This window comes from Leuciscus leuciscus (genome assembly GCF_965113295.1).
Source record: "Leuciscus leuciscus genome assembly, chromosome: 7".
Taxonomy (NCBI): Eukaryota; Metazoa; Chordata; class Actinopteri; order Cypriniformes; family Leuciscidae; genus Leuciscus; species Leuciscus leuciscus.
In genome coordinates this window covers 19,101,274-19,120,225 of record NC_138731.1, presented here as the reverse complement: position 1 = coordinate 19,120,225, position 18,952 = coordinate 19,101,274, and the positions used below count along the sequence as shown (strand labels likewise).

General features: G+C 38.9%; 1 long non-coding RNA gene across 1 annotated transcript in view; it reads right to left on the bottom strand.

Moving 5' to 3' along the window:
- Positions 1–16,306: 16,306 nt before the first annotated feature.
- LOC309503198 overlaps positions 16,307–18,952 on the bottom strand; it is a 419,995-nt gene continuing 417,349 nt past the window's right edge. Inside the window, exon 2 of the long non-coding RNA XR_014207560.1 lies at positions 16,307–17,240. This is a non-coding gene — a long non-coding RNA (uncharacterized lncRNA). The remainder of the gene's footprint in view (positions 17,241–18,952) is intronic.

Genomic DNA, 18,952 nt, shown 5'->3' with positions numbered 1-18,952 from the left:
CCTCCAGTCACCATCACCACTTCCCACTGAGAGAGCGTACATGCATTGTGCATACTTGTGTATTCAGTACCGTTGAGCTATTTCAATGACTTTTGTTTGATTTGTTCATTGCAAACAGTTGAAAGTCTGTAAATATTGCCAAGATTTTAAAGTTTAAGATTTAAAGTCTGCACTAACAAGCAACTATAAGATACATCAAGTCACTTTAAAGTCACTTTAAATAAATAAATGAAGGTATGGTGAAAAGGACAGTTTTAATGTGACCTTCATAAAACAAAAGAGAAAAGCTCAAATCTGTAAAAAAAAAATAAAATAAAAATTGGAGCCAAGAGTCAGTGGTAACTGATCTGATGAAGAGGCCTAAAGTAATTTGCCACTTGCCACTATCTAGTGTTATTTAATGTTAGTATCAATCTGTGGATGTTGGTGTTTGTAATTTAAAGGAGGTTTAATTTTGACTAAAAATTTAAATTCTAAAAAGCATTTTATTGAACAAAAAATCTGTAAATGAGGAATAAAGAGAGTGACCGGGAGAGTAAGGGATCTAACATGTTTAATTAATATCAGGAAACCATATTTATTTTCAGACTCTGAGGTTGAATTTTTCTGTTCTTCACGTCAATCGTCACTGACTAATCTGAACAAAAAGCGGGGGCTTAATCAGCTGAACGTAATAATTGGACAGCTCTCTGACAGAGAGGGCTGCCCTGTGTGGGTCTCTGACTGCTTTGTGTAGTCTGTGTATATGTGGTATGTGTGGGTGCCCTCTGTGGGCCCTGTCAGGGATAAATTAGGTGGAAATTGCTGTATGTATTTAGTGGCAATTAGAGCTCCTCCTGTGAAGTGAAAGCAGGCATTAACTAATAAAGGGAAGTTTTCCTTTGCAAATGAACATCTCAATTTGTTCTCCTCTTCAAGCTGATCAATAACTTTTCACAAACCTAAAAGTCATATAATAGTATCAGAATCTTCTCTGAGGTGGTTTGGGTTGATCCTCAACAATGTATGTACTTAATTAGGAATTTTTAAATGAAATCCTTTAAAACCTTAAATGTTCCTTATGTAAAAAAAAAAAAAAAAAGAAAGAAAGAAAAAAAAGCTGTCTGGTGTTACTGAATGTACTGAATGACTGTCTTTGCTTTATGCAAAATATCAAACCAGGTTGCATTTATATGCTCAATACACAGTCAAAGGTTTGGATTTTAGAAAAATAGTTTTATGTAATATTACAATTTAGTTGTAAAATATTTTTTGAATATATATAGCCATGTATTTTAATAATATAAAATGTAATTTATTCCTTTGATGGCAAAGCTGAATTTTCAGCATCATTACTCCAGTCAAATACGCTGATTTGCTAGTCCATTATTAATGGTGATCAATTATTAAGAATGGTTCTTATTATCAAACATTGACCATTTTTACTGTTTAATATTGTGGAAACCGTGAATTTTTTTTTGAGAATTCTTTGATGAATAGAAAGTTCAAAAGAACATATTTTTTTTTTAAACATATATTTTTTTCTTTTTACATACATACCCCAAACGCTTTGAATGGTAGCACATCAAGGTTTCCACAAAAAATTTAAATAATAATATTAAGGAGCAAAAACTGTTTATAACATAGAAATAAGACATATTTTTTCTCTCTTGTAGACCCTACAGTACATGGTGTATACCATGGTAGTTGCCATGATATTGCCATTTTACCTTGTCGAACAACACCATGGCAAGTAATGTCTAGTACAAAAGCTATGTATGTATGTGTGTGTGCGCATGTCGCAGTATAACAGACCTGTTCTCTGCTCTGCAGGCACTGATAGTCAATGTTCATGAGGGTGATGAGATGGAATCATGGCTATCTGAGTGAGATGATTTGACCACAGTATAATCACTGCTCTCTTCTCTGCGCTGCTGTGATTCTCCAGGGCTTTTCATGCATTACAGAGGACGAAGCAGAGCAGCCTCTTGACGGCTGCAGTCTCCCCGGCTCCTGAACTGATCACATTCATTATCTCCCATAAGCCTGTTTACAAATAATAAGAGTGTGACATGGTTCCTACTGTGTCATTCTGGTTGCACATGCATCTGTGCATTTCTTTATAAGCATGAAAATGCGGCAATTATTATTTTATTTTTTCTGTGATAAAATGCTATGGAAATATACTATATCAGTGTTTCCCAACCTTTTGTTTTATGTACGCCTACAGTCAGTAAAGCTCAAGTATCCCTTGATCCAAATGATACATAAATGTGCGTATTTTACCTCATACTGAATATCATTATGCATTATCATTATTAATATTATTAAAGTGGCCATTATTTATATTATAAAAAAAAGTCGATTTCTCTCGCTTTAATAAGACAGCTTTGTTTGTTTTTCCTAATGTTTAATAGGTCTTAGGCAGGGTTTGGGGTTTTTTGTTTGGTTTTTTGACCTTTTTGACTTGGTCCTACACTGTACACAACAAAATATAAAAGGTTTGAAAACTTTTTTTAAAGAAATACATTTATGAAATGAGTGTTCCTAAACTGAAAAAGTACCATTATTATAACTAAAATAGATTTTAGAATGCCAGAAGTTTTAAGGGTTGAATGTTACGGTGGCTGAGAGAGCTCAACGCACTGCAACTGAAGAAAACACATGCAAATAGAAAAACACCCGCATATTAAGAAAAGATCTTCATCAGTTTCACAACACGTTTGCTCCAAATACTCACAACTCAACCGAATACAGAAACGCACTGCAAATAGCACAGATCACAACGTAAATGTTTCCATGGGACCCCAATAAGTGACAAACCTGGCTGGGACACAACAGAGTTCATAGTTTAACTTTATTCGTCAAGCCGTCACTAGCCCCCTTGATGACGAAACCCTCAAGCTGTTTTTCTGGATCAGGGCCAAATTTCAATTTCTTTGGTGAGCATCGCATCCCGATCCAGAGAACAACCACCATCACCAGCAGCCACCCTTCCAGAGTCTCATTCCTCCTACCGAGACCACCCTTCCAGAGTCTCGTCCCGCCGAGACCACCCTTCCAGAGTCTCGTCCTGTCGAGACCACCCTTATAGAGCTTCTTCACGTCATGCCTGTCAAGCCCTCTGCAAAGATGGCCGCCGCCTCAATGCCTGAGGCCTAAGCAAACATGACCACCGCCTCACCGCCTGAGCCCTCGGCAAAGATCGCCTCTGCCTCCGGCCTCCATGACCAGGACTCCACCTCGGCCGGTCGGTCAATTAACTCTACCTTGGCTCCCACCTCCCTCATCTTCACCGTGGCCCATCAGTTCACCAGCTCCGCCGGGCTCCCTCGTCCCTCCGGCTCCACCTTGGTCGTTCGTTGGCCTGCCCTCACCTTGGGACTGATCTCCTCTGACTTTGCCTCGTCCCTTCGTCCCTCTGGCTCCGTTAGGCTCCTCACTCTCTCCAGTTCCACCTTGGTCCTCTGTCGCTCCGGCTCCACCAAGGCCTTCTGGATCCCCGCCTGCGCCTTGTTCGCTAGAGCCGTCGGCATCGCCATGTCCCTCTACATTCTCTGCATCGCCTTGGCTCTCCGGCTCCATCCGGGTATCCTCTTCCACCTGCCCTGCCTCCGTCAGTCGGCCCCCTGGAGTTGCCTGCCCTGCCTCCACTATGGCTCCTCTCTCCGCCTGCTCCGCCCAGGCCGCCTGCACCGTCCTGGCCGCCTGCACCGTCTGCTCCGCCCTGGTCCCTCCTGCCTTCTGTCTGCCCTTCACCTGCTCTTAGTCCTCCTCCTGAGCCCCCTCCCTCCCCCCGCAGTTGGTCTATCTACGGCGCGAGGACGCGCCTACCAGGAAGGGGAGTACTGTCACGTGTCAGTGCTTGTTTGGACTTTAAGTTTGTGTTTTGATTGGTTCCTGTTTTCCTTTGTTCTTTTTCCGCCACTCCTTCGTTTCTATGGTTACTGTCGTTTAGTTCAGCTGTATCACCTGTGTTTAGTTAATCATCATCATCTGTATCACCTGTGTTCCGTTAATCAGTGTCATCTGTGTTTGTATTTAAGTTCCGTCTGTTCAGTCAGTCTTGGTCCGATCTCCGTCATATTTAGTGTGAGTTGCTACCTGTTCTGCTGTTCTGTGTTTAATTACATTAAACCTTTGTTTTTGGAAATATATCCTCGTCTCCGTCTGCCTTCCTGCAACCACCCGTGACAAATTGAGTTAGATTGACCCAATATACAATTTCCAATAAAAACTCAGGATGGACACATTCGACACATACGCACTATACACACTACAACTGCACCAGACTTATAGAGGGCAGAATAGTCGTGACTTATGTCAGCTACAGGACAGCTCTGAAGGACAAAGAAGAAAAGGTTTGTGTTTGGCTGCTGCTTGTTGATTGGCAAATTTTGATTCAATGATAAATTGTGATTTGAGGTTATTATACACATTATGTTGCATGAAAGTGAAAATCACAATTGACATTAAAATCTTTTTTCAACTCTTGTTCATTTTAATAAAATAAAATGTAGTTTCATTTAAAATAAAATTTAACATTTAATTTAATAAATTATTTACTTACATTGTAGAGTTGCCACCAATGGTCTCTACGTTCATCTTAGCTCACAATGCTTTTGTGCAATGCATGCCCTAGGCAGGGGATCTGTAGTTCCCAGCATGCTTTGCAAGCAGTGGCGGTTCTAGAGGGGGGGCCGGGGGGGCCAGTGCCCCCGTGTCACCAAGCTTGGCCCCCCCTCTGGCCCCCCTAAATTTGGAATCGTAAAATCACACCAAACAACTGCGCATTTTATCAGTTGCGGCGCCTTCATCTATAGGCTACACTGCAGCACGACGTATATTCACATCAAATGTTAACGCAGAGGAACGTGACACTGCAGTTCACAAAAGTTCATTATTTGCATGTGCTTTAAAGCCTTGCCGGTTAAACATGTCATTCGCTGCTGATGCGCTGTTCAAATATGCGCTTTACTGAGCGCGTACACTCGACGCGCACATGCACTAAAAGCCTGTTACTGGACTAAGTTATCTTTTGAGTCTTATATTGCGCTAATACTGTCAAATACAGTCAGACAATGTTTACATAAACAAAGTTGGTTATGTCTAAAGTGAAAGCAAACAGAGAAAATTAATTAAAATCTGCTTGTCATATGCGTGTATATTAGACGCGTCGCGTGCAGTTCTTAAAGAGACAGTAGCCCTAATAATAAACATGCTGCCGCTTGTCCTTAAAGAGATAGTTCACCCAAAACCAAACAGTTGCTGGTCCCCATTGACTTCCATACATAGTAGGAAAAAAATATACTATGGAAGTCACAGGGGTACATCAACTGTTTGGTTACTCACATTCTTTCAAATAACGTTTATTTTCAACAGAAGAAAGAAACTTATTCAGGTTTAAAACAACTTAAGAGAGTAAATTATGACTTTTTGGGGGGAGAACTATCCCTTTAATGTTAATAAAACAACAACACACACAGAGGAAATCATTCACTCTTGACTGAGAACTTTAAGTCTGTTGTGTTTTATTTTCATATGTGTTCATTTAATTACTTTCTTCAATTCTACTGTTAAATACACCTATAGCTGAAAAAATAAAGCACTGTTTATTTCATTTGTATATTAAGTTGTGTATGTGTAATATGTATCTCTGTTCTTATTTTTTATAACAAAGAAAATAGTGACAAAGATTTTTATTTTCGCCACTTTGGCCTAAATGTCTGCCATTCTTTTTTATTTTATATTTTGTTACCTATATTTTGTTACCTATAAGGCTTTGCTTTAAAAATAGGGACATTAGTTTGGCTGTAATGCTCAATCACATGCAAAATAGTAAAACCAACATGAAATAAGAATCGTGATAAAATCGTGATTTTCCTGAAAAAATAAATAAATTTGTGATATGATATTATTGCCATATCGCCCACCCCAGGTGTAAAAAAGTGCCTAGATGTGCTTAGATGCTAAAAATGTGTTATTATTGATCATTATATCACACTACAATTAAACATAATGAAACATTCATTTGAATTGAAATTGTTTTATTAGCTTAGCTAATATAATTTATTAGCTTTTTCTAGAGATTGCAGTCATGCATGACATGGTGAAAAATGACTTGAAATAATACTGAAAATAGGTTAAGATGAATGTTAAAGGTGTGCCCCCTAAAAGCACAAGTGGCCCCTGCCTGGCCCCCCCCAGTTACTGTGGTCTAGAACCGCCACTGTTTGCAAGGGACTGAATTAGGAGAGTAATTTTAGGGATTAAGTGTTATTTTATGTGTTTTTCAGTAAAGGGAAAGATGTTGGTAGTTTATGTTCATGTCCAGTTATTTTGGACATTTAGAGGAGTTTCTGTTATTGAATGTTGTGGTTACCATTGTGCTAAAGAGTAGCGCTTAGTGGTTCATTATTTGCATTGTGTATTATGATGAATAACACTACTTGATTGAAAATTAAGCCTAAGAAATTTTATTTTAAAATTAGTTTGGACCAACATAAACAAATGAAATTGTGTTGACCCAACTAAAATGACTTGTTTTGAATGAACTAAGTTAAATAGTGTGTAAAATGTCTTCAGATAAATTAAGTGTAAATACATATTTTTTGAGTGTATTTACATCAAGGTGGAAAAGGAATTTCATCATATAAAACAAAAACAGATTACATCTTTTTAAGTAATTTTATCTTGTTATCAGGTTGTTATCTACTGACAGTTATGCTTCAGTAAAATCTAGTTTTTTGAATTCAGTTAGAATCAGTCATCTTAAATCACTTATTTCATTTTAACAAAACCGGTTATTGTAGATTGTAAAGTAAAGTAGATTTTCTAAGTAGAACTGAAAATAAAATAAAAATAAATAATTCAGTGTAGCACATGCTGATGACATTGTATTTGTCTATACAAACTTGCGCGTAGCCTGTGATTGAATAGATGTTAATGTAATAATTGTACAGTCTACATACATATCGTACCCAAGTTTATTAGATTGTCAAAATCACAGTCTTTTTTTTTTTATCTGTGTATATATGGTGCATTGGAAAACAAGATAATACTGTTTAAATTAAGGTTGGAGAAATAATGATTTACCATTATTTGACTTTTTTAAATGTATTTTGTTTGTTTATTTAACAGGGACGATACACTAGACATTGTTACACATAGACAACCGATGCTGTGTACATAGGGCATATAGCGTAAAGCTAGTTTGCGGCCGGCATCCCTGGTTAGGCTTTTACATAAAATTAAAACATCCAAAAACAAAAAACAAAACAAATACAATCATCACAAGAAACAAAACAAATACAAATACACACATGTATACATGTGTGTATATGTTGTACCCAAACAAATCAACAATGGCATATTGACATACCTAAACACATCAACTTTACAAACAACTTCATAAAAAATAACGTAACTAATCTGAAAAAGACTCAATGTTCACATTGCTGTAAAGATTTCAGCCATTGTTTCAGCTTTATAGAGAAAACTGTGAGTTCTGGTTGCAACTTTATGGTGTTCCATAGATGTGCACCTTTCACTGAAAAAGATGATTAGCAGTCATAGCAGTTCTGCATCTCCGAACTCTACAATTCCCACTTACTGCCCCTCTGGTCTTTACCCCATCACTGCTGTATTTTTCTATCAACTAACAGATTACATCAGGGGCAAGGCCATATATACACTTAAATACTGTTTTATAAATGAGAACTTTAAAAAATTATCAAAACTTAACAAATCATACTTCTGAACAATTTGACAATGATGCCATTTCATTGTTTTCTGATCCATCACTTTTAAAGTTTGTTTATATAATGACATTACGGGTTTAACAACCGATTGAGAAGCCTGACCCCCGATTATTGTACAATAGGTCATATGTGATAAAAATCATAGTATGCATATACATTTGAGATGCTTTAAGAGATATACATGGTCTTATCCAGAGGTGTAGTGGTAAAAAAAGAGGTGGGTAAACTATAAATTCTGGTGGACCACGACGTGGTCACCCGGTAAGGTGGGCCACTGCCTACCGGTGTATGTGTATCCTGATGACATCGCTATAGGCTATCATTTGATGATACTACCAGGGGTATTCCCTCATCATAGGTCACACAATCACTATTTAATTCATACATTAATCTAAGTTCTTGTTAAAGAGACTCAAGAAGGAATAATATGGTTGAAATCTATAAAGTTTACTAAATGACAAAACAGAGAGAACAAAAATATTTAAGAGAGATAGAGAGGGAGGCTTATATTCATGGCTTCCAATGCAATGCACTTGTACATAATGATTAGGGATTTGGGATTATTTTCATAGTCGATTAATCTGTTGAATATTTTCTCAATTAATCGATTAGTTGTTTGGTCTATAATATGTCAGAAAAATGTGGATCAGTGTTTCCCTGTGGAGGGAAAAGTATTTAACCTGGTGCAGGCTTGATTCCCTCTGAATCTCTTGTACAGTTGGGTTTCGAAATGCTCCCTACATTAAACCAGCTGCCTGTAATGAATTTTAAAAAAAAGTTTTGCCTCCTTTTAATGATTTCCTGTTGCGGCTGCTATTGAAAAGGCCAAAAATATGCCGTCCCGCCCCTCCGTGTTCGGTGATCAGGTTTCATTCTCCCGCAGCTTGTTTAGTAACTTCACGAGCGTGTCTTTTCCGCTCCGTGTGTGCGCCGTTCTCTTTGTTCCGTGTGTGTGTGTGTGTGTGTGTGTGTGTGTGTGTGTGTCGGCGCGCTGCGCTCTCTGCTCAATGTTCTGCTCCGTGTTTGCGCTGTGTTCTGCTCTGTCGTTAACGGCCCAAATGCTCGAATCATGTACCGATCGGCGATCACGCACTGGAAAAGCAAAGTCCGCTCAAATAAGGTGAAATTTAGAGGTGGATAAACGCAATTTAGAGGTGGATAAACACACTTTGGAGGTGGGTAAACACTATTTCCGAATTTTGGAAGGTGCGCAAACGGCGTTTACGTGCGTTTAGCCTCCACTACATCCCTGGTCTGCTGCAACGCATTCTCATCCCAAGTCGTCATATACTGACGCTTTTGACATTTCGTCTACATCGAACGCACATGGCACCCTTTAGCGTCAATATGAGACGCACAGAGCTTTGTTCGGTTATGGGTAGGTTTAGGTCTGGGGTAGGGTTAGGGTTAGACCGCTAGGAGGCGCCTTCTGGCCCATATATATCTGCGTATCATATTGACGCTAAAGAGTGCCATGTGCGTTTGATGTAGACGAAATGTCAAAAGCGTCAGTATATGACGACTTGGGATGAGATCGGGCTGTCTATCATACGAAAATAGTTCAAATTTGTCTTAATAGTCTTAGACATTTGCTTAATATGGCTATCAAACTTAAGTTTTGAGTCTACAATGACACCTAGATATTTAAATTCACTCACTTCCTTGATTTCATTTCGGTCAATTTTGATTTTAAATCCATCCAGCACTTTGTTCTTTAGTGAAAAACACATATAAACTGTTTTGTTATAATTGAAAGTTAAACAGTTATCCTGCAGCCACTGGGAGACACTGACCAGTTGTCTGGTTAACATTTCTGCAGCCAAACGAGAGGTTTCTGCTGTTACATAAATAATTGTGTCATCTGCATACATTTGACAACCAACCTCCTTGCAACTTTCAGGTAGATCATTTATAAACAAAAAAGCAAAGGGCCCAATATTGACCCCTGTGGTACACCTAGTTTACATTTTTGAACTGATGACTTCACACCACTAATTTTAACACATTGCTGTCTACAATCCAGGTGTGATTTAAACCAGTTTAAAGCTTGTTGAGAAAAGTTCATTTGTTTGAAGTACTTCATGATTCACAGTTTCAAAGGCTTTTTTTAAAGTCAAAAAATACTGCTCCCACTACTTTTCCTTGATCCAAACTACTTTTTATTGAATCTATAAAATGACATGTAGCCATTTCTGTTGAATACTTTGGCCGGAATCCAAATTTCTTAAAGTTTAAGAGATGATTTTTTTGAGACAGGTCTATAATTACATACCTCACCAATCTCTCCAGACTTAAAGACTGGGGTCACCACAGCCGTTTTAAAATTTTTTGGAAACTCACCAGTTTTAATAGATAAATTTACCAAATATGCTATTGGTCTTACCAGTATGGGTTAGGGTTAGTTTTTTGTTTTTGAAAAAAATAAGCATCTAAACTGAATATATCTTTAGCTTTTGAACTATTTAATTGATTAATATTTGTATTGATTTTATCTTGATCAACCTGTGAAATATAAAAAGATGAAGATTAATTTCTTACTATGTCATGTGATAAACAAACAGAATTCAAATTTGCTGCGAGTTCTTGTACTGATTTAACAAAAAAGGTATTAAATTCATTTGCAATTTCCAAGCATCAGTGCTGACCTTTCCATTTATATTCATTTTTATTATGTCTTTTCTTTGACTGAATTTTTTATTGGTTAATTTATTCATATGTTTCCAAATAAGTGAGCTATTGCCCTGTGAGTCAGCAAACAACTGCATGAAATAAGATGACTTTGCTTTTATCAGTTCACTAACCACTTTAAACCTTTAAATATTAATATATCTGTTTGTAGCTTTGTGGATATAGATTTTTTTCAGTGCCACATCCCTCTTTTTCAATAGCAGACGTATATCATTATTTATCCAAGGCAAAACAAATTATATTCTCTTGTTACTTTTAAAGGATCATGTAAACTTCTGGATTGTATTTGCAAGTGTGTCCATCAAAAAATCACAACACTCATTCAGATTCTCAATTTGATATATACTCTCCCAATTTATGTTATTCAACTAATTTTCAAACTGAGACATTTTCTGCTTGGGAATTCCAATTTGTGAATTATTAGCTCTAGTTCCAAAAAAAACCAGCTCTGAAATCATTGTTTTGTTAATTTTCGGACAATCAAAGTCAAATTATGATCAGACAAACCTGTTAACAAATTATACATTTTAGTAATTCGCTCTGGTTTATTTGTAAAAATGAAATCTACCAATGTTTTACTGGTTTGGGTGATTCTTGTAGGACTTGTTATCATTTGATGCAGTTTATGTTTATGTTTATGATGCAATCATTTTAAGTTTTTTTTTTTTATTTTTTTTTTACTGTTATCCAACCAATTTATATTAAAATCTCCCAATAAAATTGTTTCAGCACGACAATTAAAGGAGCTTCTATGTAAGAAATGTATTTCAATTAATCATAAAATGGCCCTGATATGTCACTAGACATTAAGAAATCATGTTCATTTCAAATACTTATATCACTGACAACAGTAGTCCGTCCAGGATATTGTCATTTAAAAAGTGAAGTTGCAGCCCTCAACTGATGTTGATGTTGTCATGTTGTGTTTTGGCCTGATGCTCCACCCTCCACCTATCTACCAATCACAAAGTCAGTAGTGTTTCGGCATCTGGGTTGCCAGCTCAGCTCTAGTTACCACAGCTACGTAGCAGCCTACGTTCCTGCTGGATCCTGCAGCCTATCTGGCAACCTCGAGTCAGGGGCGAGGGGGAGGGGATACACTCTACAGTCATTTGAAAGTGATTGCAGTACCAGTTTTGGCCACAATCTTACATACGGCTCCTTTAAACAATTTAAGCAGTTCATCAAAATCATGATAAAATGAAACATTATGAGAAGGAGAGTTATATACCACTATAATATTAAAATTCATTCTTGCTGATAACACTACATTTAAAATTAAACATTCTAACCCAAAAGTCTCCAATTCAACCACAGAACATTTAAAAATATCTCTAATATAAACCAATACCCCATCTCCTTTACCGGCCAATCTATCTTTCCTGTAACATGTATAACCAGGGACATCAATCATATTTGTAGGAATATTAGCGTTTAACCACGTTTCACTCAGTGCTAAGAAGTCCAAATTAGACTCAAATTAGACTTAATATACACACGTATATTAAGATGACCTCCAAAAATACCTTTTGGTTTTGACTTTGAGTCCCAGATCACTTTTGCATGATTCACTGTTTGAAAGTACAGTATTTCAATTATTTTTGTTTGCATGCTGCATAACCAAAAAAATCTTTACCAGTATGTGTTGTTCCACTTTAGGCATGTTCATATGTGCTTGTTCAATGTGAAGAGCAGAGTTGGGGGCTAGTTTTTGCAAGGCATTTCCCATAGTCTCCTGTTGGGATACAAACAAAAGATCCATGTTCTCCACTTCTGCTGTTCCAACAATTTCTGAGTTCTGTTTAAGTTCCATGAAGGAGCCACTGTTCTGTGCAAGGCCTGTAGAAGGCTCACTTCAACACGTGTGTGTCCACCAGTGCCCACTGCAGACACCCTTCAGACCGCATATCAGCAGACAAACCCAAGTTGATGTTAGTTGAAGGGCCTGGGTTTAACTGTATATCACCACTTAGCAGGAGCAAAAAGAACAGTACTTTCAAAACATGTCCTTTCCTTCTGCCCTTTATACATTGTTTAACCTTGTTTGTGGTATGAAGTTCTTGATCAATTTGCCAACAAGTTAAGTAAATAACATGATATCCATATCCATAAAAAATCAGTGTTGATATACTAGCCATAGGTGAAGCAGAGACAGAGATACTTGATGTTTCATCATCAGTCAGGCTCAGACGCTAATGTGAATGGGTGATGAATTCGCAATGCTGCGAATGCACAAGCGAACTCTCCAACGCGCTGATTTCACAGATTTGTGATTCAAACATTTCAAAACCATCATGGTGAACAGCGCACATCTGAAGCTGAAGGAAATAATCCATTATTTATTAGTGTTAATATATCGTCCTAATTTTCTTATCGGATTGACAACGATAACATTAAAAATGAGCATTTATTTTCCAATACTGATATGGTGTCCAATATATCATGCATCCCTGATTCGTTATGACCATATATTTATAGGGTTTTAACTATATACATGATTACAACTTATGTCACCCTGTTTTAAATCTTAAGTCACTATTCATCTCATTAATTTGATCACTATTAATACTGAGTGGTTTGAAATGTACCATCATACCTGAATTTGTTTTGGCATCATCAGCCTTCTTTTGCTCAAGTATATCATTGATAATGTGAAATTGTTTTAATTTTATGTTTTATGACAGTGATCAGTCAGTGTTAATGGAGTCAAGTATCGGTGCTGCTTCATTTGGAGAATCTCTGAATCCTTTTTCTGTTGTAGAATGTTTATTATTTCTCTCTTTACCTTGCTTTCAGGTAAGTCCTGAGAAGGAACAATCATCATTGGAGGATCAAGACTGTGTTGAGAATGAGATGGTAATAAAAAGAGCATTGCATCATTTTAGAAAATGCTAGTCTAGTAATAGTGCAGCAGATTAATGGCATATTTCAAGAGAATCGTTCAAATTGGTATACAAGCATGAAATTTGGCACAGATACTCTCTAAGGGTCACTTTTTGGGAAAAAGGCTTTGGCCACCCAACAATTCAACATGGCGGCTATTTTTTCAAGATGGCCGCTATTTCTGTCAAATGCTCATTATGTCAATCGTTCAAACAGTGATGTAGGCATAACATTTTGTGAAAATACTCTCTTCAGAATGTTTTTTTGGAAAACGGTGCTTGTCCCTCAAAAATTCAAGATGGCAACCATTTTTCAAGATGGCCGCCATTTCTCTTGAATCCTTACATCTTTTTTTCAAGTGGTGATGCTATCATGAAATTTGGTACAAATATTCTTCAAGGAACATTATCATGGAAAAAGGTGTGTGCCACTCAAAAATTCAAGATGGCGACCATTTTCAGGATGGCCACCATTTCTGCCAGAGTTCAATTTAATGTGTTAAGGAAGGTTTTGTTTAATAGAGTGAACATCATTACACAACCAGGGCACACTGGTGACTTCACTGCTGTGGAACTCAGCATGGGGTTCAGTGTCAGCTGATCTAGTTTTACTTACACTGTAGTTATTGACTAGTAGTAATAGTATAGCTAAGTTTAGTGTCCCAAATGCTGTCTAACAGCCCCTCATCAATTAGCTAGTAAAAGATGTAGTTAGATAGCCGCACCTGAATTGACAGGTTGTGCCAGCGTGGGAGAGCCGAGCCAAGGGTAAGCGACCCTCGGTCTACATGACTTGTTCATGTATGCTTACCTGGAAGGTGTACAGATCACCGTTATTGTTTGCATAACCATAGAATTTCTGCACAAACTGTCAGAAACCGTCTCAGGGAATCTCATCTGCATGCTCGTCAACCTCATCAGGGTCTCAACCTGACTGCAGTTCGTCGTCGTAACCGATTTGAGTGGGCAAATGCTCACATTCGATGTTGTCTGGCACTTTGGAGAGGTGTTCTCTTCACGGATGAATCCCGGTTTTCACTGTACAGGGCAGATGGCAGACAGCGTGTATGGCGTCGTGTGGGTGAGCGGTTTGCTGATGTCAACGTTGTGGATCGAGTGCCCCATGGTGGCGGTGGGGTTATGGTATGGGCACACAGCTGCATTTTATTGGTGACATTTTGAATGCACAGAGATACCGTGATGAAATCCTGAGGCCCATTGTTGTGCCATTCATCCACGACCATCACCTCATGTTGCAGCATGATAATGCACGGCCCCATGTTGCAAGGATCTGTACACAATTCCTGGAAGCTGAAAACATCCCAGTTCTTGCATGGCCAGCATACTCACCGGACATGTCACCCATTGAGCATGTTTGGGATGCTCTGGATCGGCGTATACGACAGCGTGTTCCAGGTCCTGCCAATTTCCAGCAAAGCCCCAATATTTAAAATGGGTTTTATTAAATAGTTAATAAAAATACAGCTGTTCATTGTTTGTTCATGTTAGTTCACAATATATTAACTAATGTTAACAAATACAACCTTTGATTTGAATAATGTATTAGTAAATGTTGAAATTAATATTAACTAAGATTAATAAATGCTGTAGAAGTACTGTTCATTCTTAGTGCATATTAACTAAGGTAGTTAACTAATGTTAACTAATGAACCTTATTGTAAGCATTACCGAAATGTCCATATGTGTTTTCTATCAGTCCACAGGTTCACAACGCTGTCATACAATCAACCTCTTCTGGAGCTGCATGTTTCTCAAACATGCAATCAACGCCAAAACATCACCCCAAACAACACTTCTGGGAAAGAGAGACCCAATCATCAAAACTACCGATATTACAGAGAGAGAGCATGAGCAGACAGCGTCATCCTCTGGAACTCATCACAGCTCAAGACTGGACGTTTTAGATAAGCAAGAGAGAGAACTTTCCTGGCAAAATCCAGGCAACATCCACAGGATGAAAAACACGGATCAGAACGAATACGTTCTGTCACGGATAGCATTAGGCAAAATATCCCCCCTAAAACCAGTCCTCCACAAGAGAGCGTTCAGCTTGAGTAATGTCACCAGATCACAACATCAAGAGATACTTAACATGTGTTTGCCCACGCTGTATGATCAAGCTGCAGTCAGACAGCAACAGAAGACTCTGAGGAAACTAGATCCTATCAGTTCATCCCATCTAACAGGGAGAAAAAAACAGAATCAGGAAGAGAAGCAAACAGGCTTGTCGAAAGAAGAAGATGAAGATGAAGACGTGAGAAAACCAAACACACGTGACTCTACGAGAAGGGACAGATCTCACCTCAAACATGAGAGGGAAAATAAAGAGGGATTTAATCAACTGAAGGAAAAGCGGCTGCAGCGTGTTGAACTCACTCCGGAGGAGTATCCCGACGCTCCTCAGCAGCTGATTCCCTGTAACGTGTGCGGTCGATGCTTCGCTCCAGACTAGCTGGAGACACACATGAGAGTGTGTGAGAAAAAGAGGCCTGAGCGCAAGGTCTTCAACACGTTCTGGTACAGAATCAAGGGAACCGCGCTCAAGAAGTTCATGGAAACCAACGTCAGGAGCAAAACGCAGGAAGTAAGGAGAACCATCACCACATATGTGACCCTGGACCATGTTAAGACTGAGACAAATCAGACACGAGCAGCGCCAGCCAGGAGGACCACGGCACGGTGACACACGAGACAGCAGATCTGATTTACCCTCAGATGACATCTGTACCAGAGTCCTGCAACGGGTGGATTGTGACATTCCTAAAATTCACGGGCGGGGACGCGGGCGGATAATGAACTCCTTGCGGGCGGGTAGTGGATGAAAAATATGTGCAATATTTTGTATGTCTAAATTACCAGCATTACACATACGCAAATATGTGTTTTAGTAAGGCCATCCTTAAAAATATTATTGTTTGCCGTAACCCGACCGACCCTGTCAATTTAGGACCGACCCAATTTGATTTTTTTCTCCCCTTTTAGTCCGACCAAGTTGCGACATTAAATTTCTCTGTACTGTAGGCTAATAGGCCTATGTGTTGTAGCCCAGTCATTAAAAAACGATTTAGTTTCATATTCATGTTTAAATAAAATAATATACTTTTTTATTTTTATTTCATGTTGATTATATGAAAAGTGAAAAGCATGAATAAGATAAGATGATCCCGAATATCGTGAGACAAATGGAGTGGGCAGACATGATTTTGACCACTTCATTAAGTTTGTTAAGCCTTTCTTTAAAGTGAATTTCGTTTTGTATTAATTGTATCTTAATTGTAATCAATGTTTCATCTACCAAATTCATGGATTTAATAAATAAGAAGTAAATATAGCAGGCAGGCAATATAATCAGGACACGGCCGGAGGCGCCCGCGCGTGAACTGATCATCTCTTAAATGAACCGAAACTCATCGTATAAGCTACTTGCCTCACAGACCTGAGAAATAGAAAGCATGAAATGTGTACTTTTAAACAAAACAATTCAAAAAAAAAAAAAAAACAGACTGTTCTCTGCTTATAATCCGTATGAAATGTGCATTTCTCTCTGGCGCGTTCACTACTGTGAAGATCGCGAGTCAGCATCGTCATCTTTGACACAGAAAACACTTTCTTATTAATAAACAATTGAAATGTCTCATTGATATATTTGACAGGCCTATTAATAATCATTACTTTTCCCAGTTCTTTGTGACAGCTTTTAGGTGCGTTATTGGCAGCGCACCCTTATGTTACATGAACGCGTCACCTGTGTGGTTTATCGCGGGCACGGGTCGGGTAACGGGCCAAATATTAACGGGTCTGGGCGGGTGCGGATTTCATTTTGATATTATCACGGGTGACGGGTCGGATCTGGTGCTGAACTCTGCGGGTACGGGCGGGGGCGGGTCTCCAAAAATGGACCCGTGCAGGACTCTGATCTGTACTATGCATTAATATATTATACACTGATGTAAGGCTTGCGCTCGATCGGCCCAAAGTCCGGCATCCGACCAGTGCGGAAGGTCTCTACGTGTTACGCGTTGTCTTTTCTCGAGGCAAAGGATTTTTTTTGATTAAATGCAATACATTTTAATATGTATTCTCTTGTTATTTCATCTGACTCCATAAATGAAAAGGTTTTAATGATATCTGTGCATCATTATATGTGAGCGAATGTTTGACTTTTCCTTTTAACTCTTTAATGAAAATGATGTCAAAGACGGTTAGAATAATCAAATGTAACAAATTATTATGTCAGGTAAATGTATCATGCCAATTTCATCATCAATTCAAAGATACTCGATACAAAACAAATGCTCTGGAATAAAGAGAAGAGATGCGAACCCGACATTAGGAAATACATGATGCTGAATGATTTGAGGTCCTTCAACATTATGGGCTCATCTGAGTAACAGAATGCCCCGAATCCCCTGCTGCATTTCATTATATAGCCAGAACCTTTCACATGGAAAATTCTGAATTTGCATTCAGAGTTGACACCTTTGGGTGTAGGGAGACCATTTGTCTAGAGACCAATCCCTCCATGTGTGCCAGTTATCCCTAAACTCTTAAAAACCGTATTACCTTTTGTTTTACTTATTTGGGAATGAGACACTTGTACCAGTCACCCTGAGACATTTCAAATGATTCTAAATATGTATAATACTCGATGTTATTTCATTCACATTCAATCCTATATTCTTGGGTGAGTTTTTGGTGATCTTCGCATGGGGGGGGGGGGGGGGGGGGGGAGGAGAGGGGGGGTGAGGGAAAGAGATGTAGATTAGGAAGACTCGGAGGTGAGACTTTCGTCTCGATAGTGCACAAGGGGGAGTTAAAATGTTAATTTCCAGAGAGGTCCTTTGTCCTCTCAGGGTCTGGTTGCTCTTCAACCAGACTGTCCGGCATTTTCTAATTTCTCAATTCTTACACTGAGGTTCTATGTATTAATAAATTATACACACTGAGGTGCGTGTGTTTGTGCGGAGCTTCTAACACACGCACGCACGCACACAAATACACACACACACACACTCTAACCCTAACCCTAAACCTACACATCATACACACACACACACACACACACACACACACACACACACGCAGGAGCTCTTATTCGAAAAGGATTTCCGATACTGTCATCTTTGTAGGGACATTTCGTTTACGGGGGCCCCAGCGCGGGGGGGGAAGTGGCCTCCGGGGACCAAACGAAATGTTTCCGTAAAAGTCTAGAATACCAACATACCATAAAAATTTCTTCATCCTCGGTGCCACGGTTCAGGTAGTTATTTAGAAAAAACTGAATTTTTTTGGGTTTGGGGGGGCCCAGCGCGGGGGGGGAGTGGCCCCCGGGGACCAAACGAAATTTTTCCTTAGAAGTCTAGTGGGGCTACATGCCCACCAAATTTCATGTTCCCCGGTGTTTCGGTGTCCCTGGTATGGTTGACGAAAAATTTACGGGGGCCCCAGCGCGGGGGGGGGGGGAGTGGCCCCCGGGGACCAAATGAAATTTTTCCGTAAAAGTCTAGTAGACCAACATACCACAAAAATGTCTTCATCCTCGGTGCCACGGTTCAGGTAGTTATTTAGGAAAAACTGCATTTTTTTGGGTTTGGGGGGGCCCAGCGCGGGGGGGGAGTGGCC